The sequence below is a fragment of the Eretmochelys imbricata genome, chromosome 19, assembly GCF_965152235.1.
Source record: "Eretmochelys imbricata isolate rEreImb1 chromosome 19, rEreImb1.hap1, whole genome shotgun sequence".
In the NCBI taxonomy this organism is placed as follows: Eukaryota; Metazoa; Chordata; order Testudines; family Cheloniidae; genus Eretmochelys; species Eretmochelys imbricata.
The window spans coordinates 16,035,668-16,054,531 of NC_135590.1; positions in this window are offsets into that span (position 1 = coordinate 16,035,668).

Below are 18,864 nucleotides of genomic sequence, written 5' to 3' on the forward strand. Positions count from 1 at the left end.
GTGCGGGGCAGAGCTGTGGGGCGTCGCCATTCTCCATCTAGGATCACACGAACCCCCGGAAACCTCCAGGGATGTCCACTTGTAAGGTCAGGCTGGACCCATCAGTATTACACCAAGCGCTTTCCCCGCTGCGCTGGAGGGTTTGGGGCAGCCCGTGGGAGCAGCGCTAGCAGAGAACGGCAGGTCCTGGAAAGCAATGCAGGGGCTCTGGGCAGCTGCGTGAATATCCCAGCTCAGTGCCCCAAGAGCCACACTAGGTTCACACGGTCACACCTCCTGCCCACTCCGTGGGGGATGAGAGGGGGCAAGGCACCCACCTCCCCCAAGGGGGTGATGGAAGGGGAACCCCACACAGTGGACCTTTTTGCTCTGCCTTCCTGTCTGGAAGATTTCCATGTGGCCAGAGGGCACGGGCTGGGCCTGGGTGCCAGGGGCTTGGAGACGGGGTATTCCCGGGGAAACCTGCTGCAATCAAGTGGCAAGGGCAGCACAGGGGCCGTTGCCCTGGTGAAACTGTGTCTGGAAAGGGAACGATCATTTCTGTGTAGCCTCATCCTCCACACGCAGCTCCCAGAGCGCCTGTGAAGAAAGGCAAGAAGCCAGGAATGCTTGTGCTATTTACCAACAGGCAGGGCTTAGCTTCAGGAACCACACACCCCGGGGCTGCTTTTCAGCTAGGAGGTCTGGGCGTGACCGGCAAGCCCCCTGAATTCAAGCTCTCATCTCAACACACAGCTCAGCACTGCTGGAGCCATTTCTGCTCCCACAGCTCTTGAAATCTGATTTCCTTCTGGAAGCCTGGGACAGAAAAGCTAGGGTGGACTTGGGGTGAGGACTCTGAGGGTGGGGGCCATGAGGGCAATAGAGGTATGGGTTTGGGGGTGATGGGGAGATAGGAGGGGGTGGGCATGGTGACCTGCAGTGGGAGTAAGGTGATGGGGTGAGTATGGGAATTTGGGATGGAGCCTGGGTGATAGGGGTGTGGGTTTGGGGGTGATGGGGACCAGGATTGGGAATCATCGGGCCTTGGGTGATAGGGGTGTAGTTGTAGGGGTGATGGGGAACTAGGATAGGATGGATATGAGGTCCATGGGCAGGAAATAGCAGGCCTTGGGAGATAGGGTGTGATTTCTGGGGTAATGAGAAACTAGGACCGGGGCGGGAGGTGGAGTATAGGGATCATGGGTGGGGGTTACAAGTACCTTGGAAGATAGAGATGGGGGGTTGGAGTGATAGGGATCTGGAGTGAAAGTTTAGTGTTTGGGGGCTTAGTTGCTCATTTGTAATACTTTTTAATCAGACACAGTATATTTGTGTGTCGAAAGGAATCACTCAGCCTGTTCTCAGCTCCATGACACCAGATCCTCCAGCTTAACTCATCCTCACATCCTGACCTGCAAGCTGGGACCACACTTCTGGAGCCGCCTTCCAAGCCAGGTGTAATAATCAGAAAAACAGCAGCACAGACACCAGGGATTATTCGGCTACTGAACAGAAAACTCCCGGCCATGACGCTGGCATGCCCTGGTTCTGTCCAACACCCGCCACTGCTGCTGGCACCACTTAGACTAGAGATTACAAGAAATACCAGCCATGTCCCTGGAGAAGTTTTGCATTTGCGACCCCTTACTCCCTGACGATTGTTAATTACCTCTCCCTGGGTCCAGGGTATTTGTAACCCCTGGGTGAACGTAGTGTCTGGGCATCAGTCCTACATACTCACAAAGATGGAAGCATCATCAGCCCTCTGTGATTTTAACCCACTGGAAAGTTTGATTTCCCTGAATTTCAAACACATGTCCTACCACCCCCACCCCCCATCCATCTGGAGTCAGCCATGTCCTGACATCTCTCTCCCTCTGCTTCTTCATCCTCCTTTGCCCTTTATTCCCCCAAGCCGGCAGCATGCTGCCTACAAGTCCCTTTATGGGACAAAGACCTCCCTCCCCTGTGAGTGAAATTGACCAGGGCACCCTATGACAGCCTGGAACAATGCCTATCCCACCCCTCAATACTCCTCCCCTTCCTCATTCTCCCTTAATCCCAGCAGCTCCCCAGCCAGAGCAAGCCAGAGCCCCAACACTTACCAAATGCAGTAGAGAGAAATGGAGGGGCTGATCCTGCTGCTAAACCATAAGGGGGTGAAATGCAGAAGCCAGCTGCTGCCCAAGGAGCCAGGAGCTGCAGGAAACCCAAGTAAAGTCCCTGGACCAACACAGCCACTAAGACATCTCCTTGTCTAGCTGAACAGCACTCACAATGCATTGGGGTACCAGCTGCCTGCCTGGGAGACATACCATTCATTCTGCAGGGGGAGAGTCCCTGCAATTAACCTTGCTCTCCATCCCTGTGCCAAACACAGGGGCACCTCTTCTCTGTCCCAGCCTGTCTGAGGGTCAGATATCAGGGCTGCTATTTCCAGACAAGTCCTCTGTAAAGAAGCCCCTGAGCCCCCCTTAGGAATCCCCTCAAGTCCCCCCTTGGCTGCCTCCTCAGTCAGTGCTGCAGAGCAGTGCCAAAGATGTGGATTAGCATTTCTGGCAGTGCTGTGCATGCAACGGGAGCCGCCGCCTTGCTCTGGGTGGTGGGTTGTTGGGTTTGTTTTTTCCCCCATCAACAAATAATTTTTTGTTTGTTTGACATTTCTATTGAGATGCCTGTTTCTGCTGCTGCTACAGCCTGGGGATTTCCCCCCCGCCCCGGGCCCCCGCCATCCAAACGGTTCTCAAAGGAACGGAAATTCCACCGAGCATCCATGACATTCCGAGGCTCCAGGGGTAGCGACCCGCGTGCAGGGGTGACAGGAAAATAAAATTGTTGGCTGAAGCCCGTGGAAGCCAGGAAATTCACATTTCCCGGGACTGAAAAGCAGCGCATTTGGGCCCACACTTTAGATGTCGTCAATAAATTAAAAAAATTAAAGACTAAGCCAAAATGTTCAGAAGTGGGTTCCTACTTGTTTAACAGGGAGAGCGACTGAGCCTTGGAACAAACTGCCATGGGGATGATGGATTCTCCAGCTCTTGAAATCTCCCCATCAAGACCGGACACCTTTCTGGGAGATACACTTTATCCAGACACAATTACTGGGCTCATTACAGGAGTAAGCGGGTGAAATTCTCTGGCCTGGGTTATACAGGAGGGCAGGCTAGATAATGTAGCGGTCCTTTCTGGCCAGTATGAATCTATGAAACCCCTGTTTAGACATCGATTATTATGTGTGATTTGTGTCACCGCTGCATGTCGAGGGCCCAAAAGAAACCAAGGCCTTGTTGAACCAGATACTTTACAAACATCCCTGCCCCACCAGAAATTTACAGTCTACGGCCCCAATCCTGCACCGACTCACAGGAGGAAATTTAAGCACACGTGTGTAAGAGTTTGTTGAACTGAGGCCTAAGCAGACAAGACAGAGAAAGGGTGGCAGGCGGCATTGTCATCCCTTGTCACAGATGGTGAGCTGAGCATGAGAAGCTTAAGGGCCTTCCCCAAGGTCATACAGGGAGGCTGTGGCAGAGCCAATTGAATCCAAGTCTCCTGAGTCCCAGTCCAGTGCCTTCACCTGAAGTCCATCCTCTTATCATGCCAATAACGGCTCATTGTACTGAACTGGAAGAACCCAGGCCACCGACTCTGTCGACAGCCAGGGCCCACGCTGGAGGCAAGGCAGAGTGGGGTGGGCAAAGCTCAGGCAAGACAAGGCTCCCTTTTTCGCCTCTCAGAAGGAATCCTGAGAAATGGAGTCCTAAGGTTCCACCTGGCTCTGCAGGCCTGCACCTCCGGGCATGTTGGGAAAGGGATGGGGTACAATGGTCTCTTCCATGACAAACCTGGGTGGAAGTGGGGGGTATTTCCTCGCTGCAGGGAGAATGCTGCTGATCTATTTTTACTTCATGGTGCTAGCTGTGTAGGGAGAGCCAGGACCCTCCAGCTTGGAAGCTGGACAGGGAACACCCAGTGCAGGAGGGGAAGGATTGTTCTTAAACTTGTGAGATTTCAGTTTGTTTCGACTTTGCCAGCAGAACAGGCCGTGTGTGGTGTAAATGAGAACTGGTGCTGTGTGTGTGTGTGTTTGTGAGAGAGCTTTACCACCCAGCTCTAATGTCAAATGGGGTTATTAGTGACACGGGTGAGGAACTTGCCTCTGTGTTGTTTATTAAAATTATTTTTATCCTGGCACTCCCCCCAAGGAATATGAAGTTACCTCCAGCTACGCCCAACATCGCCAGTTCATCCAAACAAGATTGTACAAAACCTAAGAGCCAACTGTGTGTATTTTGTGGTCCCTGCTAGTGGCTGTCCCACATACAAGTCTACCACTGCTACTAGCTAGAGAAGCTATTCCTTTAGCTCAAATGGTAACAGCTCCTGCTCTTCGGAGTGGAGATGCCTGGTTCAAGGCCCAGTCTCCTTGCATAGTGTTATGCGTAGAGAGGGCTCCAGGACAGGTGGCTACAAAAGGCCAATCTCAGCAATCTTCTGATTGATCTGGAACCTTCCTCTTCGGGGCTGCGAGTGGGTGAGATGCAGGAAGTGAAATGAATGATAAACACAAATGAAGCTGCCTGAGCTGGTCCAGCCTTATCCCCGAGGCTGCGGGACATGACAAGCCGCCGCACCCATCGCTTGGGGCACAAGGCCCTGCTCATTATTCAACAGTCTTTCCAGTTTAATGCAGTGTAGAACTTGCTAGTGCCACCTACTGGTGAAAATGCAGAACCAATTTTCCTGCTAATTCCTGTCTTCTGCTGGAAGAAGTCAGCAGTTGCTGTTGGGCTAATTGCTTCTTCTGCATTGTGCCTTGGACCGGAAATTCTTCCTTCCTCCTGAGGGTGACCACCCATCCCAAACTGGGTGGGACAGTCCCAAAATGCAGAGTTCAAGTGCTGGTCCCAGGACAGTATTTGCCCCGGATTCCCACTGGCACCACTCCGTGCCTGCCCGAGGCTCAGGGGTAGCGTCAGTCTTTTCCTGGTGGGGGGCTTTAGCCAAACCAGGCTGGGCCATGTTAAGAGCTACCCAAGGAGCCCGGGTCCCTGGGGGAGCCCCAGACTCCAGGACACTCCCCCTGCCTTGGGTGGCATGCTCTGGACATGGGCTGGGGCTGCTCTTAGGCACCCTGGCACCCCACCCAGGGTAGGTGGAGGGTCCGGATTCCCCACTGCAGCCTGGGCTCCCTGGCAGCTCTTGCCACAGCCCGGCTCCGACTTCTGGCCTGGCCAGAGGGCAGGGCCTTGAGAAGAGGAGCAGGGGCAGAGCCATGGAGGGGGGGTGGGGCTCCTCCATGTGTCCTGCTTCTGCCTTTTGAAAAGGTGGTCACCCTACTCCTGGTACACCAGGCAATCGCGGGCTCTGGTCTCTTTCTTTGGGTCACTGAACAGAGCTGTGTTTCTAAGGAAGCCTGCTTCATTCACGGCCTGGGCTGGTTTGCTGTGTAAGGAACAAACAGCCTGTTCAGGAATCAGAATTCAATCCAGAAAAGTTTTGTTTCCCCTGCACTCTGCCCACTAATCCGTCTACTCCTGGGCTGAGTCTTACATTCTAAGCCTGTAAAGGTAAATCTACACTGCCGCTGGTGGGCGTGAGTCCCAGCCTGGAGAGATAGGCCTGCAGTAGCTCAGCTTGAGCCAGAGTGCTGAGAATAGCAGTGTGGACGTTATAGCCACCGAGCTTGGACCCAGGGGCCAGGCAGGCGAGAGAGCCCTGGTATTCTCCACCCTCTGTCTCACCAGCTGCGCTTCCTCTGGACACCTAGGCGAGCAGAGGGGGAAGGACACTGGTGTTAACCCCTGATGTGCTGGGGATGAAGTGGAGTCTCTGCCCCGTCACACTAAACGGTCTCTCCACACAGTGGCTGATGTAAGGGTGACCAGAGTGGAATTGGGCAAAGCAAAATGTAGCCTTTCAATCAGGGAATCTTTGCAAACAATAATGTGGATTGGCTTTTGGATTAGACCACCAAGGAAAATGCAACGGCAGCCCGATTGCTGGAGATACGTCCTACGCTGGCTGAGCACAGACTAGAAGAGGCCCCTCTACATACTAGGACTGTCTGATGTCGCAAGGCTTCTAATGAAGAGGACAGATGCATGTAAGTGACGTCAAAGGATCTAAGCACAGATCCTGAAAACCCTTGTGTGCGAGAATTGGCCCATTGACTTCAGCGGGACCATTGTATGGGTAAAGGTGACTCTCCTGAGGAAGAGATGTGGGCTTAGGTTCCCAGTCAGTGGAGATGGAAGAACAGTGTTGCACCTAGAGGTGGGGAATTCCTTCCTGGGCCCTGCAGTGATCAGTTTATGCCATGAAGCATGATGTTAGTTGCATGAAGGTAGCACCCACCTGAGATCAGGCGCAGCACGGCACAAACAACCCTTGCCTCCAAGAGCTTGCACTCCACATAGATAAGACAACAGGTATACCATGCTATTTTTAGCCCTCATCAGCTGACCTGCGCTCTAAGACTTGCTGCCGTGGGTCTCTCTTCGCAGTGTAGACAAACCTTACATGGCTCACCTAAGGAGGTTGTGGCTCAGCAGAGCATTGAATCCTTCTCAACGCTCATTATCACAAGCGTGTCATGGGCAGTCAGACCTAGTGGTCAGAGTGGGAGTCGGGTACCAGAGGGTCAGAGTCCAAGACAGGCCAGAGGGCAAACCAAGAGTCAGGCATCAAGAGGGAGGCAGGGTCAGAAGCCAGTCTGGGATCTCTCACATGCAGGCAGGCAGTCTGTATTGTTGCTCAGTCGGCTCCCTGTCATGGCTTTCTGGCTTAAGTACCACTGCCAGGCTGCGAGGAACTGCTACTCGGGTCCTGCTGGGCAGTATGTCCTGCTGGGCCCAGCCTCACAGAGTCCTCCAGCAGAAGGCCAACCTAAGCCTCTGTGGTGATGTGGAGTCATCAGAACCCCTATGGTCCCAGGTTCTAGCCCTGCAGGCTCTTACTGCAGGCCCCCCTTTGGGGTGGTGCCCATCTGGCTGACCCTTGTGGAATTCCTCCACCCCGTGAGGGGTGTGAACATGGGAGGCCTCTTGAGGGCCATAACCTTCCCAATCCACCAGGTAGCACAGATGTCCAGAAGGGAGGATGGCATACATTTCATATTCCTTGTGGCCCTGGATTTCAGCTGGTGGAGGCAGTGGTGTGGTGTGGTCAGGGAAAGAGTTCTCCATGTAGGGCTTCAGAAGGGAAACAGGGGGGAAAATGGGTGTATTTTGAGAGACAGAGGAAGCTGGAGTTTGAATGTAACTGGGTTAATCTGCTAGCATAGCAGAAAAGGTCCCAGGAACTGGTGGCCCGAATTGCAGGAAGGTTGCTTGGAGGTGGAGGTGTTTGGCAGGGAGCTATGCTTTCTGGCCTACCACAAATGGCAGATCTTCTTGTGGCCGATGTCGCCTGTTGTAGGGCTTCTTTGCCTCTAGTAGGTGGTTCTTGAGTTCTTCCTGAGTAAGTTGCATCTGTTGGACCCAGTCGGTGGTGGCAAGGTTTGGGGAGGCTGCTGGTAACGCCAAGAAGGCCAATGGCATTTTGGGATGTATAAGTAGGGGCATTGCCAGCAGATCGAGGGACGTGATCGTCCCCCTCTGTTTGACACTGGTGAGGCTCATCTGGAGTACTGTGTCCAGTTTTGGGCCCCACACTACAAGAAGGATGTGGAAAAATTGGAAAGAGTCCAGCGGAGGGCAACAAAAATGATTAGGGGACTGGAACACATGACTTATGAGGAGAGGCTGAGGGAACTGGGGATGTTTAGTCTTCAGAAGAGAAGAATGAGGGGGGATTTGATAGCTGCTTTCACATACCTGAAAGGGGGTTCCAAAGAGGATGGCTCTAGATTGTTCTCAGTGGTAGCAGATTACAGAACAAGGAGTAGTGGTCTCAAGTTGCAGTGGGGGAGATTTAGGTTGGATATTAGGAAAAACTTTTTCCCCTGGGAGGGTGGTGAAACACTGGAATGCGTTACCTAGGGAGGTAGTGGAATCTCCTTCCTTAGAAGTTTTTAAGGTCAGGCTTGACAAAGCCCTGGCTGGGATGATTTAGTCGGGGATCAGTCCTGCTTTGAGCAGGGGGTTGGACTAGATGACCTCCTGAGGTCCCTTCCAACCCTGATATTCTATGATTCTATGATTCTATGGAAATGGGGGTGGAACCTATAATTAGCGAAGGAGGGGCTCCTATCTGTAGAGGCATGGTCGGTGTTATTGTAGGAAAACTGCACATGGCAGGAGCATGGACCAGCTGTCTTGATGATAATTTACAAAGCAGCTCAAGTGCTGTTTCAGTAGTTGGTTCACCCATTCTGTTTGTCCGTTTGGCAGGTGGTATGCGATGGAGGTGGATATCCAGATGTCTAGTAGCCTGAATGTTTCACATCAGAAGGGAGAGGTGAATTGGGGCTTTAATCGGAAACTATGTGGTCTGGGAGTCCATGGAGCGGGGCCACAGTGTGCAGTAGGAGTTGGGCAGTATTCTTGGCAGACGACAGCTGGTTGCAGGGGATGAAATGGGCCATTTAGGTCAGGCGGTACACAACCATCAAGACTACAGTATGGCCATCTGATGATGGGAGCTCCATGACAAAGTCTAGAATGATGGAGGACGAAGGCATAGCCAGAGTCTCCAGGGGTACTAAGGTGCCAAGGGGTTTGATTTGGGGCATCTTGGTACATGTACAGCACTCACAGGAATGCTAGGACCTCAGCCCGCATGTGGGGTCACCAGAAAAAGCAGGAAACCATGCAGGAGGTCTTCCAGTGGCCAAAGTGCCCCATCAATGGCGCAGCATGGCACAGCCGTAGCACTTGCAGTCAGGGGCACCCTGGGGGAACAGCTACATGCTCATCAAAGTACATTACCCCATCCTGCATGGAACGGTACATCTTAGCCCCCAGTGGCAGGGGCTGTATCCCTTGGGCTAGTGCGTCTCCTTTCAAGATGGACCGGCTGAGGGAAAGCAGGTCTCACTGGATTGTGGCATTGACAAAGTTCCCAGGCTTGAAGAAGAAGGGGGGCTCAGATGTCAGTTCTTTGTTTCCCTGGTAGTATTCCCTCTTCCACAATAGAGCATCAGCTTTCCCATTTCGCCTTCCTGGGAGAAAGGTAATTGTGAACTCAGATTGAGAAAAGAACAAGGCACACCTTAGCTGCCTCTGGTTCAGCGCTCAGGCCTTGCCGAGGTCCTCAAGGTTCTTATGAGCAGTGAAGACCTTTAATGGGTGCCGAGCCCTGCAGGGTTCTGATTCCGTACTTCAAATGCCATTTTTATGGTGAGCAGCTCCTTGTCCACTGTTTTGTGGTTTATTTCAGGGGGGGTCTTCTTCACGTGGCTGATGGAAATGTCTATATAAACTACTATAATTTTACATTCAGATGGGTAAGCTGGATAATTGCAGTGTATTGCTGTCATGCCTCCTTCCTATCTGGAAATCGGGGAGTGAGTTGTGTTACGTTCCATGGTCTGTTCTGGCTGATCACAGTCACACAATGGAGAGTCTTTAGTTTTCCATTTGTATCTGCATCTGCCATGATTTGTGCACATGTGGTTTTGGGTTGCCCATGAGCTTCATGGGCTCCTGGGAATAGAATGCCCAAGAGTGCAGAACCGACTGGGTCATTAGTCACTGTGAACAGAGGTGACACATGGGGGGCATGCATGCCCCCCACACCAGGTTTTTGCCAGGGTTTGCCAGCCAGGCCCCCTTCCTTTACGGCAGCTCCTGGAGCTGGTGAGCTGCAAGCTGCAGCCGTGGGGAGAGGCAGCAGCAAACATCTGAGAGCTGCAGGGAAGGGCCAGTGAGGGTAAGAGGGGGAGCGTGACAATGGGTGGCGGGTATCATAGGCTGGGGGAGGCCGTGCCTCCCCAAACAGTCAGGCATGGCCCCGCCCATTCTCTGCCCCCAGCCCACCCTCCTGCTTCCTGCTCACTGAGGCTTCAGTCTCCCTGTGGGGTGATCCCAGTTTGGGCTGTGCCACCCACCCACCTGGCGCTCCGGGGCTTGGGGGGCTGCACCCACCCTCACGTCACTCTGGGGCTGGACGAGTGGTTGAGAGCGCTTCAGGGCTGGGAACACTAGTGTGGGTCCGGGGCTGGTGACTGCAGTGGTGGTTGGGGGAAGGGGGGCTCTGGGCTCCAGCGGGAAGTGCAGAAGGGGTGGGACCTTGGGCAGAAGGGGCAGGGCAGGGGGCTAGCCTCCCCCAGCAAGCAGTTCACACGCCACCCATGGGCATGACTCAAGCTGTTGGGGGGGGAACCTTTAAATTATCCCCACACACACACTATCAACAGGTACCAGTCAGCTCTGGCTGCGAGAGTACCACCCCTAGGGCCACATTGGATGCATCTGCATCCACTATAAACAGACGAGTCAGGTCAGGGTGTGCCAGGATTGGGGCTGTGGTGAAGGCAGCCTTTAGCTGGTCAAAAGCAAGCTGTGCTTTGGGCAACCAAGCCAATCACACAGCTTTACCAAGGAGAGAAGTCAGTGATGAATCTCCTATAACAATTCACAAAGCACTGAAGATCCCATAAGGTCTGTTGCGCTGTCTAGTTACGGATGACTTCTGCCTTCTGCTGCTCCATCTGGATTCCCTCCATGGAGATGATGTACCCCAAAAATTCAATGGTGGCCTGGTTGAAGGTGCATTTTTCCACGCTTCCATAGTCTCCTCAGGATGTACCAGACATGGTGGTAGTGGTGCTCCAGGTTCTCAGAAAATATCAGTATATTGTCAAGGTAGATAATCGTGTATTGATCCAGGATATCTCTGAATGCATCATTTACAAAATGTTGAAAAGTTGCAGGGTTGTTGGTCAAGCCACATGGCATCACCAGGTGTTCAGAGTGCCCACATTGTGTACAAAAAGCAGTCTTCCTCATCCCCAGGCCTTATGCGCACTAAATTGTATGCCCCCAAAGATCTAATTTCATGAAGATCCTGGCTGTCCTCAGGAGGTCCAGCAATTCCAGAATGAGGGGCAAGGAGTACCAGTTACATTGAGTCACTTACTTCAATGCACAATAACCTATACAGAGCCTTAGTGACCTGTCTTCCTTCTTCACAAAGAAGACTGGTGCCCCCACTGAAAAAGTAGATCACCAAATGAAGCCCTTGGTGAGGTTTTCCTGGATATATCCATGTAGCACTTCCAGTTCTGTTTCAGACATGGAATATGTCCATCCATAGGGCACCTTTGCCCGAGGCTGTAGGTCTGTCGGGAAGTCATAGTCTCGGTGTGGGGATAGTGAATCTGAATTCTTCTTCTTGATCACATCCAGGCAGTTGCGATACTTGCTGGGTGACTGAGATTCTGGCCTGGAGCTGCTCCTACCTGGCTAGTCCCTCCTGTCCAGGGTTCTGCTTCTGTCCTCCCATCCTGGGGCCCCTGATGCGGGTCACTTGGGGGTTGGTTGCTTTGTTGGCAGCAGACTTTCTGACAGTGTTCGGAGGAGAAGCTACTGTTCCTCTGTCACCAGGAGATATGTTCCAGCCAAGGAATGCTGAGAATTATTGGGAAGAACGGGGAGCAGATCACATGGAAGCACATTGCTTCTTGGTGCCCTTCCACTACAGCCTCTAAGGGGATGCTCTCCTGATTCACCAGTCCCAATGATAGGGTGACCCATCAATCGTCTCCAACAGGACCAGTGCAGGTTTCAGTCTGAGGGGGATCTGCAGGGTTTTGGCTGCCTTAGCATCTATAAAACTGGCAGCAGCCCCAGAGTCTATCATTGCTAGTTGGGCAGGGAGGATCTGCTGTTCCTGCCCCAAGACCTGCAACTGCAGAAGCAACTGGAAATGTTGGGAGGTACCATAGCTCCCAGGTCAGGGTCTACTGCAGTGCAGGGGGGGCAGTTCCAGAGCATGGAGCTCTGGTAGGGCCCCTGCTGGGCCTGGTCAGGTCTGTTTCCTGAGTTCTTCCAAGCTGGGCAGGAGGCAAGGGCTTTTCCTGGTCCCTCGTAGTTCAGCTATCATCAACGCCCTGTCTCCTCTGGGGTCAGAAATTGGCGGCCCAGGTTGACCTGCGTGGGTTCGGAGCTTGGTTCTACAGGCCTTGGCAAGGCGGGCAAGCATGGAGATTTTGGGGCATGCCTCTTTTCTCCTTTCTTTCACGCAGCCGATAGTCAAGGTGAAGATGCCTAGGTGGGTGAGGTTTTCGATGCGGGCTAGCTTGTCTTTTACCTCATCATGGAGACCCAGTGGAATTGGTTCAGTTGGGCTGCCTCATCCCACTCAACATCATCTACAAGCCATCAGAGGTGGGTGCTGTAGGAGGTGGCTGGCCCGGCCCTTGTGCTGGCAAAGCCTCCGGAGGGAGCCTCTGTAGAGCAAATGCGATGTGGGTCATCAAAGATGGCCACGAAGGCTGGTAGGAAGGCGTCCCAGCCAGAAAGCACTGGGCTGTTCTGCTCCAACAGGGGAGCGGCCCAATCGAGCGCTTCGTCAGAGGGCATTCTCTGCCTGTGAGTCTTTCTTTGCCATCCTTTGGTTCTTCCAAGCTCGGCCGTAGACAAGGGTGTGTTCTGAGGTAGAGAATCAAAGGCTGGCAAACGGGCAGGAGCCCCATAGGGTCTGCAGCGTGTTTTCACCTGCTGGTCCGCGGGAGGGCATGTTTATCCTCTCTGCTCATTCAGCCGTGAGGAGAGGCGCATTCTGACAGCGTTCTGCGGAGGGACGTATTTCCATGTGCTATTCTTAGCTCCTCGTTCGATATTGTCTCACTGCCCCTGCCCCTCTTCCCTGCGGCTCAGCAGGAGGGGAAGCGACGTCCGCCGTGTGTATTTATAACGCACAATGCCTGAGCTGTTCTGACACGTATGAGGCACCATGGTTATTACCCCCCTTGCTCCACACAACTGAAGGGAGATGTCACCATACCATCCGGCGCTGCTCAGGGTCAACCCATATGCAGACCAGGGAAGTAACAGGTTGGATGAAGGGGCTGCAGAAGGAGGGGGCAGGATGAAGGAGACTCCACCCCTCACAAGAGATCTGTGCAGAGGAAACAGGGCCTGCTGGCACTGCTCTGAATCAGGCCATCTCTGCAGAAGTCAATGGAGTTACACAAGTGTCAGCGAGAGGAGAGTTGGTCCCTGGGGTGCAGATTCTCCGTGGTGCCAAGTTTTCACTTGGGCCAGAAGTGGTGGGGAGGGGCGCATCATGGAAACTGTTACAGCCCCCTGGTCCTCGGGTGGGGGTGGGGGATCTGCCTCCAGGCTAGGACAGCTTGGGAGCTGTTCTAATCTACGCCAGCTGCCTGTGATGCCAAGGGATGCTATGCCAGCTGGGGATAGTTGTAGTGAAGCTTGATCTGGATCTAGGGTGTGGGTGGTGCAGGAGTGGAATACACCCTTTCTGCCCAGGCTGGCCATTTTGGGCTGCTTCCACCACCAGTGCAGAGGGGCCAGAACACACTGGAGAGTCTGGTATGGGGTTTACCTGTGGAGCTGTATGATGGGCTAATGCTGCCCAGCACGGGGCTGTTTGATAAACTGCTGGAAATTGAATGTAAGATACTTTAGGATCATAATTCCTTTGTAATCCTGCAGTGCAGGGGAGGGGTAAACTGAGGCTCAAAAAGGTTCTAGGACTTCCCCAATTCACACAGTGAGTTGGTGGCTCAGATGGATATCTCCTGTCTAACCACAACACTGCATTCCTTCCCCTCTATAAGTGTGGGATTGTAGAGGCTAATTCTGCGGCCTTTGCTCACGTAGAGTTGCATTTACTAATAGTAGCAGTCCCCAGAGTCTATAAGGGCTGCAAAAATCAGGAGTTTTATAGTCAGTGTCTCAATAAGCATCTTGTTTTCTGATGGTGCACAGGCACCACCTGGGTTTTATTTAGTTCTATTTTTAGTTAATCCCAATCATGCAAAGAAGAACTCTGCAATCCAGAGGACTGAGGCCTTTTTTATCTACATAGCACAAAAGGTCTGCAATGGTGCTCCCTCAGCTATTTTATGTCATTCTTTTACTGGAGTCTTCTGTACATCACTACACATATTTATTTAGTCCTCTGGAATTTCCTCAGTATTCCAAGATTTGTTAAATAGCAATGGCACAATTAGCTCTTCAGCCAAGTCTTTTAAAACTCTTGGGTACAAATTATCCAATTGTGTAGCTATAAAAATATGCAACCAAAGCAGTTGGTGTTTAACACCCTCCCTAATCACTGTTGGAATGAAACATATGCCATGATTATTGTTAGAGACAAGGTGGGTGACATAATATCTTGTCTTGGACGACTTCTGCTGGTGGAAGAGACAAGTTTTCAAGCTACACAGAGCTCTTCTTTGGGTCTTCTTGCTTATTGCTTGCATTACCATAGCACCTCGGTGCCCCAACTGTGGGCCAGGACCTCTTTGTGCTAGGGCTGTGCACACACAGAACAAAAAGACAAGAGCTCACAATCTAAGTCATTATCTCTGTAAATGGGAATACATCATCCAGCGTCCTTCCAAGCACAGACCAGAAACAGTCTTGGAATGCTTCTGCCTTTGGCGCGTCATTATCTACAATCTTACCATCCCTTTTACCTAAAGAGGGACCTACAAACATTGTTTGAAAAATGGCATGAAGATGTTGACATTCAGATAACCTCTCTCTCTCTCTCTGTCCTTGATGCAGTAGCTGTAGGGGGAGGACTAGTCAGGTGCACTGAAGGGGGATGGGTGCAGTACGTGAGGAGCACTTACCCTGCTTTTGAGTGTGACCTACCTGTTCTGAAGCTAACCACAGGCCTTTGCTGTCCAGGGCTATCAACATGGCTCCATCCACTAACACTAAATTCACTGTAAATTGCTTTGTGAGCAAATCACAGACTTCGGACTCAGTGCTCAGTTTGCTCATTTTTTAAAATGGACCATCCCCTCTGATCTTACAAGCAAGCAACCGAAAACTCAGCACCACTGTAAGCTCCTTGGGGCAGGAGCCCTCTTTCTGTTCTGTTTGTGTGCAGCATCTAGCACAACAGGGTCCAGGACTAGTGCTCCTTGGTGCTATGCTAATATAATTATGATTAATAATAATTGATGCAAATTGCCTATTTCTAGAAGCACTTCCAGTTGGCCGGGAATTGATAGGCAAATGATCAGGGCACAGGGCACGGTGGCCCCAGCACCGCTTACACTGGTGATCCAAGCTAGTCACTGCCAGCACATAACCTGCCTGTAGACTAACCCTCGCTTTAAATCTTATTTTGCCTGGAGGAAAAGGGATCAGCGTCTCAGGGAAATGGGTCAGGAGAGTCTTATATCTGATTGAAACAAGATCACCACTTTGCTTCTTCGAATGCTGCTAAGCCGCTTTATCACATTTGTGCAAGAAGGTCACGAAAAATGTACAGCTCGACCCTCTGTAGCCCAGGTCTGCTGGGCTCAGCTGTCCGCTGCACCTCGCTCTCGAGGTGACATTGCTCCTCCACCCAGCTTCGTCTCCACAGTCAAGCTGATTTTGGTGCTGCCTGGAGGACCAGTGGCCAGACGCTGCAAGCCCCATATGCTTTTCCTCTACAGGGGGCTACGAAGCAGATGGGCTATTGAAGGTGCATTCCAGAGTCACCTGGGAACTGCTGGACCACCTCAAGGGTGAGAGCATTGTGTGCCGTCAGCTGCAGCTGTAGGTCTAGAACCCAAAGGCTGTAGTGGGGAAAAGGAGTCAGTCGTCCCAAACCCCGACATTAGGTGTGGGGAGGGAGGGAGATTTGGTCCCAAGTCTGATGCAGTGCAGGCTTCCCTCTGTGGCCAAGCACGTGGTGGATCGTGGGTGATGTATCTCCAGCCTAATGGGAGCCTGGGCAATGATCCACAAGTATTTGAAGGCTGTCAGTGCAAAGGAGGGAGAAGAGCCATTGAGGGTGGGTCTCGGGGGGTAGAACTAGGAGCCACAGGAAAGTTTAGTGTGAAAATAAGCTGGTCCAGTGGCTAGGGTGCAAGGCTGAGTCCTCAGAGACCACTGTTCGGTTCCCGGCTGTAGGCTTCCTGTGTGATCCTGGGCAAGTCCTTCAGTGTCTCCATGCCTCAGTTCCCCATCCCTACGACGGAGAAAATAGCCCTGCCCTGCCTCCTAGGGGGCTGTGAGGCTAAACACATTAAAGATTGTGAGTCCTCCAGATCCCACTGTAATGGGGGCCGTATAGATACCTTTGATAAGTAGATAATTACATAAATCTCAGGAGAGCCATCCTGACCGTAAGACCTCTGAGGCCACAGAATTGCCTCCCAAGGGAAGTGGTGGGAACCTCATTGTATGTGTCATTTAAAACTAGACTGGGCACAATAATAGCAAATGTATCATAGGGCACGATCTGGTATTAGATGGAGATGGACTATCGCACAGAACTCTGGTGCACCTTCCCTGGCAGGACAGACCAATATCTGAGTGATCTTCTCTGCCCCTTCTTTACTGGATACTTGGGGTCAAGTTAGATGGATGTGACCATTCAGGAATCTGAATCTAAGGTGTCTTCATGGTCCTTCTCGCTGAAAAGTCAGGACACATCAATTATGCAGTGGCCTTTTTCTCCTTGAGGCTTCCATGGGTTGGAGAGATTCTGCTCCCCACTTGCAGACACACTGAGGCACGCGGGAGCCTTCATAGTCTGCTGCGTCCTTCTGAGGTGGAAATGAAGCAGTTGCATGTGGCTCCGTCTGCTCTTTACAAAGCGACCAGGCTGGCTTCCAGTGATGGCCAAACAGCCACGTGCTTCCTAGTCTGAGTGCAGCTGGCTGGCAATTTCCAGTCAGAGTGATTTTTTGACAGGAAATGCAGTTTCTGAAAAATCAAAATTTCCCTGGAAAAAATTAGATTTTGCCAAAATGTCTCAGTTTTCTGCCAAGAAAAACCAAAACAAAATATTTGGTCAGTACAATGCCAAGCAGTCTCCTCTCTGACCAAGTGGCATGATTCATAAGGGAGTCTCATGGTTGCAGGTGCATCATGGGAGATGTAGTCCAGTTAGGGAGCCTGGGCATAGGAGGGAATAGGGGCATCTGCTTCCTGAACTACACCTCCCATGAGGCAATCTTCCATAACAGGGAAATACTCTTTAATGTTGAATAGACCCGAAATGGAAAATCTCACCTTTTCTGAATTGAAATTTTTCAGAACTTTCCAGTCTATGACAAATGTAACTCTTTAAACCCTCGGGACTAAAGAACCAACACCCTGGACTATTGGAATTTCCCCTGGGATGGAAATTCCAATTTTCACTCAGCTCTAGGGCTGATAATGTCCACAACACAAGGCTTAAATAGGAAATGCTACAGGGAAGTCCACACCTAGGAAAGGCTTAGCTAGGGGTCTGACAACTATGCTGCCAAGGGCTAAATCCTTCTGCGTTTGCTCAGTGTGGGTTTTGGCTAGAAGTTACTCACAACAAACAAATTATTTATAGAATTTAGCTCTTTCTTCTGTTCATAAATTGCCCATTAAGGGGACCCAAATTCCACACATTTGTATCTTTGAAATTATTAATTGACCATAGCTTTTCTCCCAAAAGTATCTAAGGGACTTAGGAGCACAAGCACCATTGAAGACACACATCCCTACAGTTCAGTGGGACATGTGCTCCTGAATCCCTTAGAGTTTTGTAAAATCCCACCCAAACGTCTTATGCAAATGTATTTCAGTGCCCAGGATGCTCTCAAATGGTTCTCTCTGCGTGCTGTTTGGAACGTTCAGCATTCCCCACTAGACCAGCTTTCAGTGGACATAAGTCACATGGCATATTTCTGCTCCCTGATTGGACAAGTGTAACAATTCAAATCAATGCAAATATTTGCATGAATGATTCTGGAATTTATTTTCCATTAATACACTCCAATTATCACTGCAGACTTGCTGCTTCCTGCCAGCAGACTGGTTTACAATTGCAAGAAATGAACAGCAAACCTGTCCCAGACCCAGGGGACGTGAATTCATTTCAAAATGTCCAAGAAGGCGTTTGGAATTTTTTTTTTTTTTTTTTTGGCAGGATTTGCCTGGCTCTCATTTTGCTGGGATAAGGAAGGGCTGCAAGATTTGGCCTTAAGTTTGAAGTCTTTTTTTTTTTTTAAAGCTATTGTGAGTTAACTGAGTACAATAAAGCATCTGAAAAATGTCTCAATGGGCAAAAACAAAATATCTGTCATTCATGCTCCGATAACTCCCAGGCAGCTGGGTGGCTTTTTATGAAGCTTCCCAAAGCCCATCACTTCCGGGGTGACCTCAGGGGCACAAACTTTCAACTCAGCCCTAAGCCCATGTCTAGAGAAACAGCTGCAAACAGGGGCAGTGCTGTTATTGCTTTACTGCAGTGTCGTGAGGGGGCAAAATCCTGCTTCCTGTTCCAGGGGCCCGGCTGGGAGGGACCCCACAGGCAGGCGTGGTTGCACACGTTCGCTTTCCACTCCTCCGGGCCATGCAGGGAGCCTATGGCGACATTTGCCATATCGGTGCCTGTCAATCTACCTATGGCAGAGGGCCTGTCAGTTCTGCCGTATGGCGTGGGCAGGCTGCACCGGGGCTGTGTTCAGGGATGCTGCAAGCCCTGCATGCTAGAGCCCATCGAAGTCAGCTGGCCCAGTGGTTAGGGTGCTCACCTGGGACTCAGAGGCACGAGGCTCAATTCCAAGCCATGCCTCAGAATTCCTCTGTGGCTTTGAGTAAGTCAATTAGTTTCTCTCGGTCTCACTTCCCATCTGCCCAGTGGGGATCACTGCCCTGCCGTGCAGGGGTGCTGGGGACATACATGCATTTAAACTTGTCACATAGGATGGTGATGAAGGCAGTGTAAGTATCTGCAATAGATTGATCGCTGCCCCCTGGCTTTCTGCCCCGCTGGGGCAGAAAGGAGCACGAGTATGTGACTACACAGATACCCTGC